General features: G+C 37.4%; 23 non-coding genes across 23 annotated transcripts; all 23 read right to left on the bottom strand.

Moving 5' to 3' along the window:
- Window positions 1-1,012: 1,012 nt before the first annotated feature.
- On the bottom strand, window positions 1,013-1,094 carry Trnal-aag (transfer RNA leucine (anticodon AAG)). The gene has a single exon. It is a non-coding gene; the product is annotated as a tRNA-Leu (tRNA).
- A 165-nt stretch (window positions 1,095-1,259) lies between these two features.
- Window positions 1,260-1,341, bottom strand: Trnal-uag (transfer RNA leucine (anticodon UAG)). The gene has a single exon. It is a non-coding gene; the product is annotated as a tRNA-Leu (tRNA).
- Window positions 1,342-2,420: 1,079 nt separating this feature from the next.
- Trnal-aag (transfer RNA leucine (anticodon AAG)) lies at window positions 2,421-2,502 on the bottom strand. Its single transcript has one exon. It is a non-coding gene; the product is annotated as a tRNA-Leu (tRNA).
- Window positions 2,503-2,667: 165 nt separating this feature from the next.
- On the bottom strand, window positions 2,668-2,749 carry Trnal-uag (transfer RNA leucine (anticodon UAG)). Its single transcript has one exon. It is a non-coding gene; the product is annotated as a tRNA-Leu (tRNA).
- A 1,079-nt stretch (window positions 2,750-3,828) lies between these two features.
- Trnal-aag (transfer RNA leucine (anticodon AAG)) lies at window positions 3,829-3,910 on the bottom strand. The gene has a single exon. It is a non-coding gene; the product is annotated as a tRNA-Leu (tRNA).
- A 139-nt stretch (window positions 3,911-4,049) lies between these two features.
- Trnal-aag (transfer RNA leucine (anticodon AAG)) lies at window positions 4,050-4,131 on the bottom strand. The gene has a single exon. It is a non-coding gene; the product is annotated as a tRNA-Leu (tRNA).
- Window positions 4,132-4,295: 164 nt separating this feature from the next.
- Window positions 4,296-4,377, bottom strand: Trnal-uag (transfer RNA leucine (anticodon UAG)). The gene has a single exon. It is a non-coding gene; the product is annotated as a tRNA-Leu (tRNA).
- A 1,083-nt stretch (window positions 4,378-5,460) lies between these two features.
- Window positions 5,461-5,542, bottom strand: Trnal-aag (transfer RNA leucine (anticodon AAG)). The gene has a single exon. It is a non-coding gene; the product is annotated as a tRNA-Leu (tRNA).
- Window positions 5,543-5,681: 139 nt separating this feature from the next.
- Trnal-aag (transfer RNA leucine (anticodon AAG)) lies at window positions 5,682-5,763 on the bottom strand. The gene has a single exon. It is a non-coding gene; the product is annotated as a tRNA-Leu (tRNA).
- A 164-nt stretch (window positions 5,764-5,927) lies between these two features.
- On the bottom strand, window positions 5,928-6,009 carry Trnal-uag (transfer RNA leucine (anticodon UAG)). Its single transcript has one exon. It is a non-coding gene; the product is annotated as a tRNA-Leu (tRNA).
- A 1,083-nt stretch (window positions 6,010-7,092) lies between these two features.
- Window positions 7,093-7,174, bottom strand: Trnal-aag (transfer RNA leucine (anticodon AAG)). Its single transcript has one exon. It is a non-coding gene; the product is annotated as a tRNA-Leu (tRNA).
- Window positions 7,175-7,313: 139 nt separating this feature from the next.
- Trnal-aag (transfer RNA leucine (anticodon AAG)) lies at window positions 7,314-7,395 on the bottom strand. Its single transcript has one exon. It is a non-coding gene; the product is annotated as a tRNA-Leu (tRNA).
- A 164-nt stretch (window positions 7,396-7,559) lies between these two features.
- Window positions 7,560-7,641, bottom strand: Trnal-uag (transfer RNA leucine (anticodon UAG)). The gene has a single exon. It is a non-coding gene; the product is annotated as a tRNA-Leu (tRNA).
- Window positions 7,642-8,720: 1,079 nt separating this feature from the next.
- On the bottom strand, window positions 8,721-8,802 carry Trnal-aag (transfer RNA leucine (anticodon AAG)). Its single transcript has one exon. It is a non-coding gene; the product is annotated as a tRNA-Leu (tRNA).
- A 139-nt stretch (window positions 8,803-8,941) lies between these two features.
- Window positions 8,942-9,023, bottom strand: Trnal-aag (transfer RNA leucine (anticodon AAG)). Its single transcript has one exon. It is a non-coding gene; the product is annotated as a tRNA-Leu (tRNA).
- A 167-nt stretch (window positions 9,024-9,190) lies between these two features.
- Window positions 9,191-9,272, bottom strand: Trnal-uag (transfer RNA leucine (anticodon UAG)). The gene has a single exon. It is a non-coding gene; the product is annotated as a tRNA-Leu (tRNA).
- A 1,079-nt stretch (window positions 9,273-10,351) lies between these two features.
- On the bottom strand, window positions 10,352-10,433 carry Trnal-aag (transfer RNA leucine (anticodon AAG)). Its single transcript has one exon. It is a non-coding gene; the product is annotated as a tRNA-Leu (tRNA).
- A 139-nt stretch (window positions 10,434-10,572) lies between these two features.
- On the bottom strand, window positions 10,573-10,654 carry Trnal-aag (transfer RNA leucine (anticodon AAG)). The gene has a single exon. It is a non-coding gene; the product is annotated as a tRNA-Leu (tRNA).
- A 164-nt stretch (window positions 10,655-10,818) lies between these two features.
- On the bottom strand, window positions 10,819-10,900 carry Trnal-uag (transfer RNA leucine (anticodon UAG)). The gene has a single exon. It is a non-coding gene; the product is annotated as a tRNA-Leu (tRNA).
- Window positions 10,901-11,983: 1,083 nt separating this feature from the next.
- Window positions 11,984-12,065, bottom strand: Trnal-aag (transfer RNA leucine (anticodon AAG)). Its single transcript has one exon. It is a non-coding gene; the product is annotated as a tRNA-Leu (tRNA).
- Window positions 12,066-12,230: 165 nt separating this feature from the next.
- Window positions 12,231-12,312, bottom strand: Trnal-uag (transfer RNA leucine (anticodon UAG)). Its single transcript has one exon. It is a non-coding gene; the product is annotated as a tRNA-Leu (tRNA).
- A 1,079-nt stretch (window positions 12,313-13,391) lies between these two features.
- Trnal-aag (transfer RNA leucine (anticodon AAG)) lies at window positions 13,392-13,473 on the bottom strand. The gene has a single exon. It is a non-coding gene; the product is annotated as a tRNA-Leu (tRNA).
- Window positions 13,474-13,638: 165 nt separating this feature from the next.
- Trnal-uag (transfer RNA leucine (anticodon UAG)) lies at window positions 13,639-13,720 on the bottom strand. The gene has a single exon. It is a non-coding gene; the product is annotated as a tRNA-Leu (tRNA).
- Window positions 13,721-14,171: the final 451 nt, after the last annotated feature.

Here is a 14,171-nt window from a genome sequence, read left to right as displayed (position 1 = left end):
TACATAGTGATTTTACCTCCGACAATCAGGTCATGTTTTTTGTCAAGTTTGTTTGCTTGTTTGTGTACAGTATACATCGCTTCAGCAACTGACATCAAACTTGTCAAACAATCGTCTACCTTAATGCGGCTTTGATTTCGGCATATCGAGGTCAAAACTCAAGTTTTCGTAAAAACTTGAAATTCACTCTTTTCGTTATAACTTCCGGTCTGTTTAGAGCATACACTCACAGCGTCGGCCAGATTTTAGCCAATAAACTTCCGCATATGATATATCTTTGAACTATGAGTGTGAAGTCATCTTTAAAATCATTTTCCATGATCGAAATTATGACGGAGTTTGAAATTCCGATATTTCCAGACATGTTGTATGGATCTGAAGCTCTTTTATAACAGTTACCAACATGCAAATTGGTGACATAATTAGAAAAATAACTTTGGAGTAATCAACGTTTACACGACCTAACTTCGGCAATACTTCATATAATATGGGAAATGAAGGCTCGCATTAGATTAGGCCCATCCTTTCGTTATCAGACGGGCCTATTCAGTATCATCAAATTACGTATGTTCTTCTTTATGTAAATATTATCGTTGGTCAAAGTAAGATTCAAACTTTCCCATACACACACATTCATAATCATGAAATCAACGAGTATTAATTTAACAACTGGTATGCGACAATAATTTTTTGTTTTCTTTTTGGTCATCCATACTTCCACTTGGACTATATTCTTTTTTCAATTATGTATCTTTTCCAATATAATTATTCTCTCTATAAGCCGAGCTGAATTTTAACATTCTCGAATAGTAATTCAGCCGTTACGTTAGAATGAATTTTAAAACTATTAAAACGACGTGTGCTTATATTTTTACTCATATAAGAATTTTTTTCTTTTCCCGTCTTTCCGAAGTAGCACTTTCACAGTATTTTAACTTCCATGATGTTGTAAGATCAAAACTTGAGCGGAATTGAGTAAAAACAGTGACGGACGTAAGTTAAATGTTACACATGATAGCGGTGGGATTCGAACCCACGCCTCCGAAGAGACTGGTGCCTTAAACCAGCGCCTTAGACCGCTCGGCCACGCTACCTACCTTACGCTGCAGTTATTTTGCGTTTTCATCACAATCACTTTGCATTTCAAACTTTGACAAGATTTCATCTAAAATTTAATCATTTCATTATACGACCAAATTGCTCATACACGTTGTTTTTACCCATTTTCCGTCGGAATTCATGGCAAAAGTGTACACTATTGGCAGCGGTGGGATTCGAACCCACGCCTCCGAAGAGACTGGTGCCTAAAACCAGCGCCTTAGACCGCTCGGCCACGCTACCAGATAAGAACTCGCTAACCTCGCTTCGTTAATCACAACTCATAAATACAACTTTCAACAGACACAAATACATCGTGATTTTACCTCCGACAATCAGGTCATGTTTTTTGTCAAGTTTGTTTGCTTGTTTGTGTACAGTATACATCGCTTCAGCAACTGACATCAAACTTGTCAAACAATCGTCTACCTTAATGCGGCTTTGATTTCGGCATATCGAGGTCAAAACTCAAGTTTTCGTAAAAACTTGCAATTCCCTCTTTTCGTTATAACTGCGGGTCTGTTTAGAGCATACACTCACAGCGTCGCCCAGATTTTAGCCAATAAACTTCCGCATATGATATATCTTTGAACTATGAGTGTGACGTCATCTTTAAAATCATTTTCCATGATCGAAATTATGACGGAGTTTGAAATTCCGATATTTCCAGACATGTTGTATGGATCTGAAGCTCTTTTATAACAGTTACCAACATGCAAGTTGGTGACATAATTAGAAAAATAACTTTGGAGTAATCAACGTTTACACGACCTAACTTCGGCAATACTTCATATAATATGGGAAATGAAGGCTCGCATTAGATTAGGCCCATCCTTTCGTTATCAGACGGGCCTATTCAGTATCATCAAATTACGTATGTTCTTCTTTATGTAAATATTATCGTTGGTCAAAGTAAGATTCAAACTTTCCCATACACACACATTCATAATCATGAAATCAACGCGTATTAATTTAACAACTGGTATGCGACAATAATTTTTTGTTTTCTTTTTGGTCATCCATACTTCCACTTGGACTATATTCTTTTTTCAATTATGTATCTTTTCCAATATAATTATTCTCTCTATAAGCCGAGCTGAATTTTAACATTCTCGAATAGTAATTCAGCCGTTACGTTAGAATGAATTTTAAAACTATTAAAACGACGTGTGCTTATATTTTTACTCATATAAGAATTTTTTTCTTTTCCCGTCTTTCCGAAGTAGCACTTTCACAGTATTTTAACTTCCATGATGTTGTAAGATCAAAACTTGAGCGGAATTGAGTAAAAACAGTGACGGACGTAAGTTAAATGTTACACATGATAGCGGTGGGATTCGAACCCACGCCTCCGAAGAGACTGGTGCCTTAAACCAGCGCCTTAGACCGCTCGGCCACGCTACCTACCTTACGCTGCAGTTATTTTGCGTTTTCATCACAATCACTTTGCATTTCAAACTTTGACAAGATTTCATCTAAAATTTAATCATTTCATTATACGACCAAATTGCTCATACACGTTGTTTTTACCCATTTTCCGTCGGAATTCATGGCAAAAGTGTACACTATTGGCAGCGGTGGGATTCGAACCCACGCCTCCGAAGAGACTGGTGCCTAAAACCAGCGCCTTAGACCGCTCGGCCACGCTACCAGATAAGAACTCGCTAACCTCGCTTCGTTAATCACAACTCATAAATACAACTTTCAACAGACACAAATACATCGTGATTTTACCTCCGACAATCAGGTCATGTTTTTTGTCAAGTTTGTTTGCTTGTTTGTGTACAGTATACATCGCTTCAGCAACTGACATCAAACTTGTCAAACAATCGTCTACCTTAATGCGGCTTTGATTTCGGCATATCGAGGTCAAAACTCAAGTTTTCGTAAAAACTTGCAATTCCCTCTTTTCGTTATAACTGCGGGTCTGTTTAGAGCATACACTCACAGCGTCGCCCAGATTTTAGCCAATAAACTTCCGCATATGATATATCTTTGAACTATGAGTGTGACGTCATCTTTAAAATCATTTTCCATGATCGAAATTATGACGGAGTTTGAAATTCCGATATTTCCAGACATGTTGTATGGATCTGAAGCTCTTTTATAACAGTTACCAACATGCAAGTTGGTGACATAATTAGAAAAATAACTTTGGAGTAATCAACGTTTACACGACCTAACTTCGGCAATACTTCATATAATATGGGAAATGAAGGCTCGCATTAGATTAGGCCCATCCTTTCGTTATCAGACGGGCCTATTCAGTATCATCAAATTACGTATGTTCTTCTTTATGTAAATATTATCGTTGGTCAAAGTAAGATTCAAACTTTCCCATACACACACATTCATAATCATGAAATCAACGCGTATTAATTTAACAACTGGTATGCGACAATAATTTTTTGTTTTCTTTTTGGTCATCCATACTTCCACTTGGACTATATTCTTTTTTCAATTATGTATCTTTTCCAATATAATTATTCTCTCTATAAGCCGAGCTGAATTTTAACATTCTCGAATAGTAATTCAGCCGTTACGTTAGAATGAATTTTAAAACTATTAAAACGACGTGTGCTTATATTTTTACTCATATAAGAATTTTTTTCTTTTCCCGTCTTTCCGAAGTAGCACTTTCACAGTATTTTAACTTCCATGATGTTGTAAGATCAAAACTTGAGCGGAATTGAGTAAAAACAGTTACGGACGTAAGTTAAATGTTACACATGATAGCGGTGGGATTCGAACCCACGCCTCCGAAGAGACTGGTGCCTTAAACCAGCGCCTTAGACCGCTCGGCCACGCTACCTGCCCTCTGCATTCGATACTTCGCGTTTTAATCATACTCAATATAAATGTGAAATTTGAAGAAATCCTAAACAAAAATTTGATTTACGTCATTTAAAAGTTTTATTTCTATTGGAATTAACAACCACCGTGTACACTATTGGCAGCGGTGGGATTCGAACCCACGCCTCCGAAGAGACTGGTGCCTTAAACCAGCTCCTTAGACCGCTCGGCCACGCTACCTACCTTACGCTGCAGTTATTTTGCGTTTTCATCACAATCACTTTGTATTTCAAACTTTGACAAGATTTCATCTAAAATTTAATCATTTCATTATACGACCAAATTGCTCATACACGTTGTTTTTACCATTTTCCGTCGGAATTCATGGCAAAAGTGTACACTATTGGCAGCGGTGGGATTCGAACCCACGCCTCCGAAGAGACTGGTGCCTAAAACCAGCGCCTTAGACCGCTCGGCCACGCTACCAGATAAGAACTCGCTAACCTCGCTTCGTTAATCACAAATCATAAATACAATTTTCAACAGACACAAATACATAGTTAGTGATTTTACCTCCGACAATCAGGTCATGTTTTTTGTCAAGTTTGTTTGCTTGTTTGTGTACAGTATACATCGCTTCAGCAACTGACATCAAACTTGTCAAACAATCGTCTACCTTAATGCGGCTTTGATTTCGGCATATCGAGGTCAAAACTCAAGTTTTCGTAAAAACTTGAAATTCACTCTTTTCGTTATAACTTCCGGTCTGTTTAGAGCATACACTCACAGCGTCGGCCAGATTTTAGCCAATAAACTTCCGCATATGATATATCTTTGAACTATGAGTGTGAAGTCATCTTTAAAATCATTTTCCATGATCGAAATTATGACGGAGTTTGAAATTCCGATATTTCCAGACATGTTGTATGGATCTGAAGCTCTTTTATAACAGTTACCAACATGCAAGTTGGTGACATAATTAGAAAAATAACTTTGGAGTAATCAACGTTTACACGACCTAACTTCGGCAATACTTCATATAATATGGGAAATGAAGGCTCGCATTAGATTAGGCCCATCCTTTCGTTATCAGACGGGCCTATTCAGTATCATCAAATTACGTATGTTCTTCTTTATGTAAATATTATCGTTGGTCAAAGTAAGATTCAAACTTTCCCATACACACACATTCATAATCATGAAATCAACGCGTATTAATTTAACAACTGGTATGCGACAATAATTTTTTGTTTTCTTTTTGGTCATCCATACTTCCACTTGGACTATATTCTTTTTTCAATTATGTATCTTTTCCAATATAATTATTCTCTCTATAAGCCGAGCTGAATTTTAACATTCTCGAATAGTAATTCAGCCGTTACGTTAGAATGAATTTTAAAACTATTAAAACGACGTGTGCTTATATTTTTACTCATATAAGAATTTTTTTCTTTTCCCGTCTTTCCGAAGTAGCACTTTCACAGTATTTTAACTTCCATGATGTTGTAAGATCAAAACTTGAGCGGAATTGAGTAAAAACAGTTACGGACGTAAGTTAAATGTTACACATGATAGCGGTGGGATTCGAACCCACGCCTCCGAAGAGACTGGTGCCTTAAACCAGCGCCTTAGACCGCTCGGCCACGCTACCTGCCCTCTGCATTCGATACTTCGCGTTTTAATCATACTCAATATAAATGTGAAATTTGAAGAAATCCTAAACAAAAATTTGATTTACGTCATTTAAAAGTTTTATTTCTATTGGAATTAACAACCAACGGGTACACTATTGGCAGCGGTGGGATTCGAACCCACGCCTCCGAAGAGACTGGTGCCTTAAACCAGCTCCTTAGACCGCTCGGCCACGCTACCTACCTTACGCTGCAGTTATTTTGCGTTTTCATCACAATCACTTTGTATTTCAAACTTTGACAAGATTTCATCTAAAATTTAATCATTTCATTATACGACCAAATTGCTCATACACGTTGTTTTTACCATTTTCCGTCGGAATTCATGGCAAAAGTGTACACTATTGGCAGCGGTGGGATTCGAACCCACGCCTCCGAAGAGACTGGTGCCTAAAACCAGCGTCTTAGACCGCTCGGCCACGCTACCAGATAAGAACTCGCTAACCTCGCTTCGTTAATCACAAATCATAAATACAATTTTCAACAGACACAAATACATAGTTAGTGATTTTACCTCCGACAATCAGGTCATGTTTTTTGTCAAGTTTGTTTGCTTGTTTGTGTACAGTATACATCGCTTCAGCAACTGACATCAAACTTGTCAAACAATCGTCTACCTTAATGCGGCTTTGATTTCGGCATATCGAGGTCAAAACTCAAGTTTTCGTAAAAACTTGAAATTCACTCTTTTCGTTATAACTTCCGGTCTGTTTAGAGCATACACTCACAGCGTCGCCCAGATTTTAGCCAATAAACTTCCGCATATGATATATCTTTGAACTATGAGTGTGAAGTCATCTTTAAAATCATTTTCCATGATCGAAATTATGACGGAGTTTGAAATTCCGATATTTCCAGACATGTTGTATGGATCTGAAGCTCTTTTATAACAGTTACCAACATGCAAGTTGGTGACATAATTAGAAAAATAACTTTGGAGTAATCAACGTTTACACGACCTAACTGCGGCAATACTTCATATAATATGGGAAATGAAGGCTCGCATTAGATTAGGCCCATCCTTTCGTTATCAGACGGGCCTATTCAGTATCATCAAATTACGTATGTTCTTCTTTATGTAAATATTATCGTTGGTCAAAGTAAGATTCAAACTTTCCCATACACACACATTCATAATCATGAAATCAACGAGTATTAATTTAACAACTGGTATGCGACAATAATTTTTTGTTTTCTTTTTGGTCATCCATACTTCCACTTGGACTATATTCTTTTTTCAATTATGTATCTTTTCCAATATAATTATTCTCTCTATAAGCCGAGCTGAATTTTAACATTCTCGAATAGTAATTCAGCCGTTACGTTAGAATGAATTTTAAAACTATTAAAACGACGTGTGCTTATATTTTTACTCATATAAGAATTTTTTTCTTTTCCCGTCTTTCCGAAGTAGCACTTTCACAGTATTTTAACTTCCATGATGTTGTAAGATCAAAACTTGAGCGGAATTGAGTAAAAACAGTTACGGACGTAAGTTAAATGTTACACATGATAGCGGTGGGATTCGAACCCACGCCTCCGAAGAGACTGGTGCCTTAAACCAGCGCCTTAGACCGCTCGGCCACGCTACCTGCCCTCTGCATTCGATACTTCGCGTTTTAATCATACTCAATATAAATGTGAAATTTGAAGAAATCCTAAACAAAAATTTGATTTACGTCATTTAAAAGTTTTATTTCTATTGGAATTAACAACCAACGTGTACACTATTAGCAGCGGTGGGATTCGAACCCACGCCTCCGAAGAGACTGGTGCCTTAAACCAGCGCCTTAGACCGCTCGGCCACGCTACCTACCTTACGCTGCAGTTATTTTGCGTTTTCATCACAATCACTTTGCATTTCAAACTTTGACAAGATTTCATCTAAAATTTAATCATTTCATTATACGACCAAATTGCTCATACACGTTGTTTTTACCCATTTTCCTCGGAATTCATGGCAAAAGTGTACACTATTGGCAGCGGTGGGATTCGAACCCACGCCTCCGAAGAGACTGGTGCCTAAAACCAGCGCCTTAGACCGCTCGGCCACGCTACCAGATAAGAACTCGCTAACCTCGCTTCGTTAATCACAACTCATAAATACAACTTTCAACAGACACAAATACATAGTGATTTTACCTCCGACAATCAGGTCATGTTTTTTGTCAAGTTTGTTTGCTTGTTTGTGTACAGTATACATCGCTTCAGCAACTGACATCAAACTTGTCAAACAATCGTCTACCTTAATGCGGCTTTGATTTCGGCATATCGAGGTCAAAACTCAAGTTTTCGTAAAAACTTGAAATTCACTCTTTTCGTTATAACTTCCGGTCTGTTTAGAGCATACACTCACAGCGTCGGCCAGATTTTAGCCAATAAACTTCCGCATATGATATATCTTTGAACTATGAGTGTGAAGTCATCTTTAAAATCATTTTCCATGATCGAAATTATGACGGAGTTTGAAATTCCGATATTTCCAGACATGTTGTATGGATCTGAAGCTCTTTTATAACAGTTACCAACATGCAAATTGGTGACATAATTAGAAAAATAACTTTGGAGTAATCAACGTTTACACGACCTAACTTCGGCAATACTTCATATAATATGGGAAATGAAGGCTCGCATTAGATTAGGCCCATCCTTTCGTTATCAGACGGGCCTATTCAGTATCATCAAATTACGTATGTTCTTCTTTATGTAAATATTATCGTTGGTCAAAGTAAGATTCAAACTTTCCCATACACACACATTCATAATCATGAAATCAACGCGTATTAATTTAACAACTGGTATGCGACAATAATTTTTTGTTTTCTTTTTGGTCATCCATACTTCCACTTGGACTATATTCTTTTTTCAATTATGTATCTTTTCCAATATAATTATTCTCTCTATAAGCCGAGCTGAATTTTAACATTCTCGAATAGTAATTCAGCCGTTACGTTAGAATGAATTTTAAAACTATTAAAACGACGTGTGCTTATATTTTTACTCATATAAGAATTTTTTTCTTTTCCCGTCTTTCCGAAGTAGCACTTTCACAGTATTTTAACTTCCATGATGTTGTAAGATCAAAACTTGAGCGGAATTGAGTAAAAACAGTTACGGACGTAAGTTAAATGTTACACATGATAGCGGTGGGATTCGAACCCACGCCTCCGAAGAGACTTGTGCCTTAAACCAGCGCCTTAGACCGCTCGGCCACGCTACCTGCCCTCTGCATTCGATACTTCGCGTTTTAATCATACTCAATATAAATGTGAAATTTGAAGAAATCCTAAACAAAAATTTGATTTACGTCATTTAAAAGTTTTATTTCTATTGGAATTAACAACCAACGTGTACACTATTGGCAGCGGTGGGATTCGAACCCACGCCTCCGAAGAGACTGGTGCCTTAAACCAGCGCCTTAGACCGCTCGGCCACGCTACCTACCTTACGCTGCAGTTATTTTGCGTTTTCATCACAATCACTTTGCATTTCAAACTTTGACAAGATTTCATCTAAAATTTAATCATTTCATTATACGACCAAATTGCTCATACACGTGGTATTTGACCCATTTTTCCGTCGGAATTCATGGCAAAAGTGTACACTATTGGCAGCGGTGGGATTCGAACCCACGCCTCCGAAGAGACTGGTGCCTAAAACCAGCGCCTTAGACCGCTCGGCCACGCTACCAGATAAGAACTCGCTAACCTCGCTTCGTTAATCACAACTCATAAATACAACTTTCAACAGACACAAATACATAGTGATTTTACCTCCGACAATCAGGTCATGTTTTTTGTCAAGTTTGTTTGCTTGTTTGTGTACAGTATACATCGCTTCAGCAACTGACATCAAACTTGTCAAACAATCGTCTACCTTAATGCGGCTTTGATTTCGGCATATCGAGGTCAAAACTCAAGTTTTCGTAAAAACTTGAAATTCACTCTTTTCGTTATAACTTCCGGTCTGTTTAGAGCATACACTCACAGCGTCGGCCAGATTTTAGCCAATAAACTTCCGCATATGATATATCTTTGAACTATGAGTGTGAAGTCATCTTTAAAATCATTTTCCATGATCGAAATTATGACGGAGTTTGAAATTCCGATATTTCCAGACATGTTGTATGGATCTGAAGCTCTTTTATAACAGTTACCAACATGCAAGTTGGTGACATAATTAGAAAAATAACTTTGGAGTAATCAACGTTTACACGACCTAACTGCGGCAATACTTCATATAATATGGGAAATGAAGGCTCGCATTAGATTAGGCCCATCCTTTCGTTATCAGACGGGCCTATTCAGTATCATCAAATTACGTATGTTCTTCTTTATGTAAATATTATCGTTGGTCAAAGTAAGATTCAAACTTTCCCATACACACACATTCATAATCATGAAATCAACGAGTATTAATTTAACAACTGGTATGCGACAATAATTTTTTGTTTTCTTTTTGGTCATCCATACTTCCACTTGGACTATATTCTTTTTTCAATTATGTATCTTTTCCAATATAATTATTCTCTCTATAAGCCGAGCTGAATTTTAACATTCTCGAATAGTAATTCAGCCGTTACGTTAGAATGAATTTTAAAACTATTAAAACGACGTGTGCTTATATTTTTACTCATATAAGAATTTTTTTCTTTTCCCGTCTTTCCGAAGTAGCACTTTCACAGTATTTTAACTTCCATGATGTTGTAAGATCAAAACTTGAGCGGAATTGAGTAAAAACAGTTACGGACGTAAGTTAAATGTTACACATGATAGCGGTGGGATTCGAACCCACGCCTCCGAAGAGACTGGTGCCTTAAACCAGCGCCTTAGACCGCTCGGCCACGCTACCTGCCCTCTGCATTCGATACTTCGCGTTTTAATCATACTCAATATAAATGTGAAATTTGAAGAAATCCTAAACAAAAATTTGATTTACGTCATTTAAAAGTTTTATTTCTATTGGAATTAACAACCAACGTGTACACTATTAGCAGCGGTGGGATTCGAACCCACGCCTCCGAAGAGACTGGTGCCTTAAACCAGCGCCTTAGACCGCTCGGCCACGCTACCTACCTTACGCAGCAGTTATTTTGCGTTTTCATCACAATCACTTTGCATTTCAAACTTTGACAAGATTTCATCTAAAATTTAATCATTTCATTATACGACCAAATTGCTCATACACGTTGTTTTTACCCATTTTCCTCGGAATTCATGGCAAAAGTGTACACTATTGGCAGCGGTGGGATTCGAACCCACGCCTCCGAAGAGACTGGTGCCTAAAACCAGCGCTTTAGACCGCTCGGCCACGCTACCAGATAAGAACTCGCTAACCTCGCTTCGTTAATCACAAATCATAAATACAATTTTCAACAGACACAAATACATAGTTAGTGATTTTACCTCCGACAATCAGGTCATGTTTTTTGTCAAGTTTGTTTGCTTGTTTGTGTACAGTATACATCGCTTCAGCAACTGACATCAAACTTGTCAAACAATCGTCTACCTTAATGCGGCTTTGATTTCGGCATATCGAGGTCAAAACTCAAGTTTTCGTAAAAACTTGAAATTCACTCTTTTCGTTATAACTTCGGGTCTGTTTAGAGCATACACTCACAGCGTCGCCCAGATTTTAGCCAATAAACTTCCGCATATGATATATCTTTGAACTATGAGTGTGAAGTCATCTTTAAAATCATTTTCCATGATCGAAATTATGACGGAGTTTGAAATTCCGATATTTCCAGACATGTTGTATGGATCTGAAGCTCTTTTATAACAGTTACCAACATGCAAGTTGGTGACATAATTAGAAAAATAACTTTGGAGTAATCAACGTTTACACGACCTAACTTCGGCAATACTTCATATAATATGGGAAATGAAGGCTCGCATTAGATTAGGCCCATCCTTTCGTTATCAGACGGGCCTATTCAGTATCATCAAATTACGTATGTTCTTCTTTATGTAAATATTATCGTTGGTCAAAGTAAGATTCAAACTTTCCCATACACACACATTCATAATCATGAAATCAACGAGTATTAATTTAACAACTGGTATGCGACAATAATTTTTTGTTTTCTTTTTGGTCATCCATACTTCCACTTGGACAATATTCTTTTTTCAATTATGTATCTTTTCCAATATAATTATTCTCTCTATAAGCCGAGCTGAATTTTAACATTCTCGAATAGTAATTCAGCCGTTACGTTAGAATGAATTTTAAAACTATTAAAACGACGTGTGCTTATATTTTTACTCATATAAGAATTTTTTTCTTTTCCCGTCTTTCCGAAGTAGCACTTTCACAGTATTTTAACTTCCATGATGTTGTAAGATCAAAACTTGAGCGGAATTGAGTAAAAACAGTTACGGACGTAAGTTAAATGTTACACATGATAGCGGTGGGATTCGAACCCACGCCTCCGAAGAGACTGGTGCCTTAAACCAGCGCCTTTGACCGCTCGGCCACGCTACCTACCTTACGCTGCAGTTATTTTGCGTTTTCATCACAATCACTTTGCATTTCAAACTTTGACAAGATTTCATCTAAAATTTAATCATTTCATTATACGACCAAATTGCTCATACACGTTGTTTTTACCCATTTTCCGTCGGAATTCATGGCAAAAGTGTACACTATTGGCAGCGGTGGGATTCGAACCCACGCCTCCGAAGAGACTGGTGCCTAAAACCAGCACCTTAGACCGCTCGGCCACGCTACCAGATAAGAACTCGCTAACCTCGCTTCGTTAATCACAACTCATAAATACAACTTTCAACAGACACAAATACATATTGATTTTACCTCCGACAATCAGGTCATGTTTTTTGTCAAGTTTGTTTGCTTGTTTGTGTACAGTATACATCGCTTCAGCAACTGACATCAAACTTGTCAAACAATCGTCTACCTTAATGCGGCTTTGATTTCGGCATATCGAGGTCAAAACTCAAGTTTTCGTAAAAACTTGAAATTCACTCTTTTCGTTATAACTTCGGGTCTGTTTAGAGCATACACTCACAGCGTCGCCCAGATTTTAGCCAATAAACTTCCGCATATGATATATCTTTGAACTATGAGTGTGAAGTCATCTTTAAAATCATTTTCCATGATCGAAATTATGACGGAGTTTGAAATTCCGATATTTCCAGACATGTTGTATGGATCTGAAGCTCTTTTATAACAGTTACCAACATGCAAATTGGTGACATAATTAGAAAAATAACTTTGGAGTAATCAACGTTTACACGACCTAACTGCGGCAATACTTCATATAATATGGGAAATGAAGGCTCGCATTAGATTAGGCCCATCCTTTCGTTATCAGACGGGCCTATTCAGTATCATCAAATTACGTATGTTCTTCTTTATGTAAATATTATCGTTGGTCAAAGTAAGATTCAAACTTTCCCATACACACACATTCATAATCATGAAATCAACGAGTATTAATTTAACAACTGGTATGCGACAATAATTTTTTGTTTTCTTTTTGGTCATCCATACTTCCACTTGGACTATATTCTTTTTTCAATTATGTATCTTTTCCAATATAATTATTCTCTCTATAAGCCGAGCTGAATTTTAACATTCTCGAATAGTAATTCAGCCGTTACGTTAGAATGAATTTTAAAACTATTAAAACGACGTGTGCTTATATTTTTACTCATATAAGAATTTTTTTCTTTTCCCGTCTTTCCGAAGTAGCACTTTCACAGTATTTTAACTTCCATGATGTTGTAAGATCAAAACTTGAGCGGAATTGAGTAAAAACAGTTACGGACGTAAGTTAAATGTTACACATGATAGCGGTGGGATTCGAACCCACGCCTCCGAAGAGACTGGTGCCTTAAACCAGCGCCTTAGACCGCTCGGCCACGCTACCTACCTTACGCTGCAGTTATTTTGCGTTTTCATCACAATCACTTTGCATTTCAAACTTTGACAAGATTTCATCTAAAATTTAATCATTTCATTATACGACCAAATTGCTCATACACGTTGTTTTTACCCATTTTCCGTCGGAATTCATGGCAAAAGTGTACACTATTGGCAGCGGTGGGATTCGAACCCACGCCTCCGAAGAGACTGGTGCCTAAAACCAGCGCCTTAGACCGCTCGGCCACGCTACCAGATAAGAACTCGCTAACCTCGCTTCGTTAATCACAAATCATAAATACAATTTTCAACAGACACAAATACATAGTTAGTGATTTTACCTCCGACAATCAGGTCATGTTTTTTGTCAAGTTTGTTTGCTTGTTTGTGTACAGTATACATCGCTTCAGCAACTGACATCAAACTTGTCAAACAATCGTCTACCTTAATGCGGCTTTGATTTCGGCATATCGAGGTCAAAACTCAAGTTTTCGTAAAAACTTGAAATTCACTCTTTTCGTTATAACTTCGGGTCTGTTTAGAGCATACACTCACAGCGTCGCCCAGATTTTAGCCAATAAACTTCCGCATATGATATATCTTTGAACTATGAGTGTGAAGTCATCTTTAAAATCATTTTCCATGATCGAAATTATGACGGAGTTTGAAATTCCGATATTTCCAGACATGTTGTATGGATCTGAA

The sequence above is a fragment of the Euprymna scolopes genome, chromosome 29 (genome assembly GCF_053919585.1).
Source record: "Euprymna scolopes isolate OS-2025 chromosome 29, ASM5391958v1, whole genome shotgun sequence".
NCBI lineage: Eukaryota > Metazoa > Mollusca > Cephalopoda > Sepiida > Sepiolidae > Euprymna > Euprymna scolopes.
This window is presented reverse-complemented; position numbering and strand designations above follow the sequence as displayed.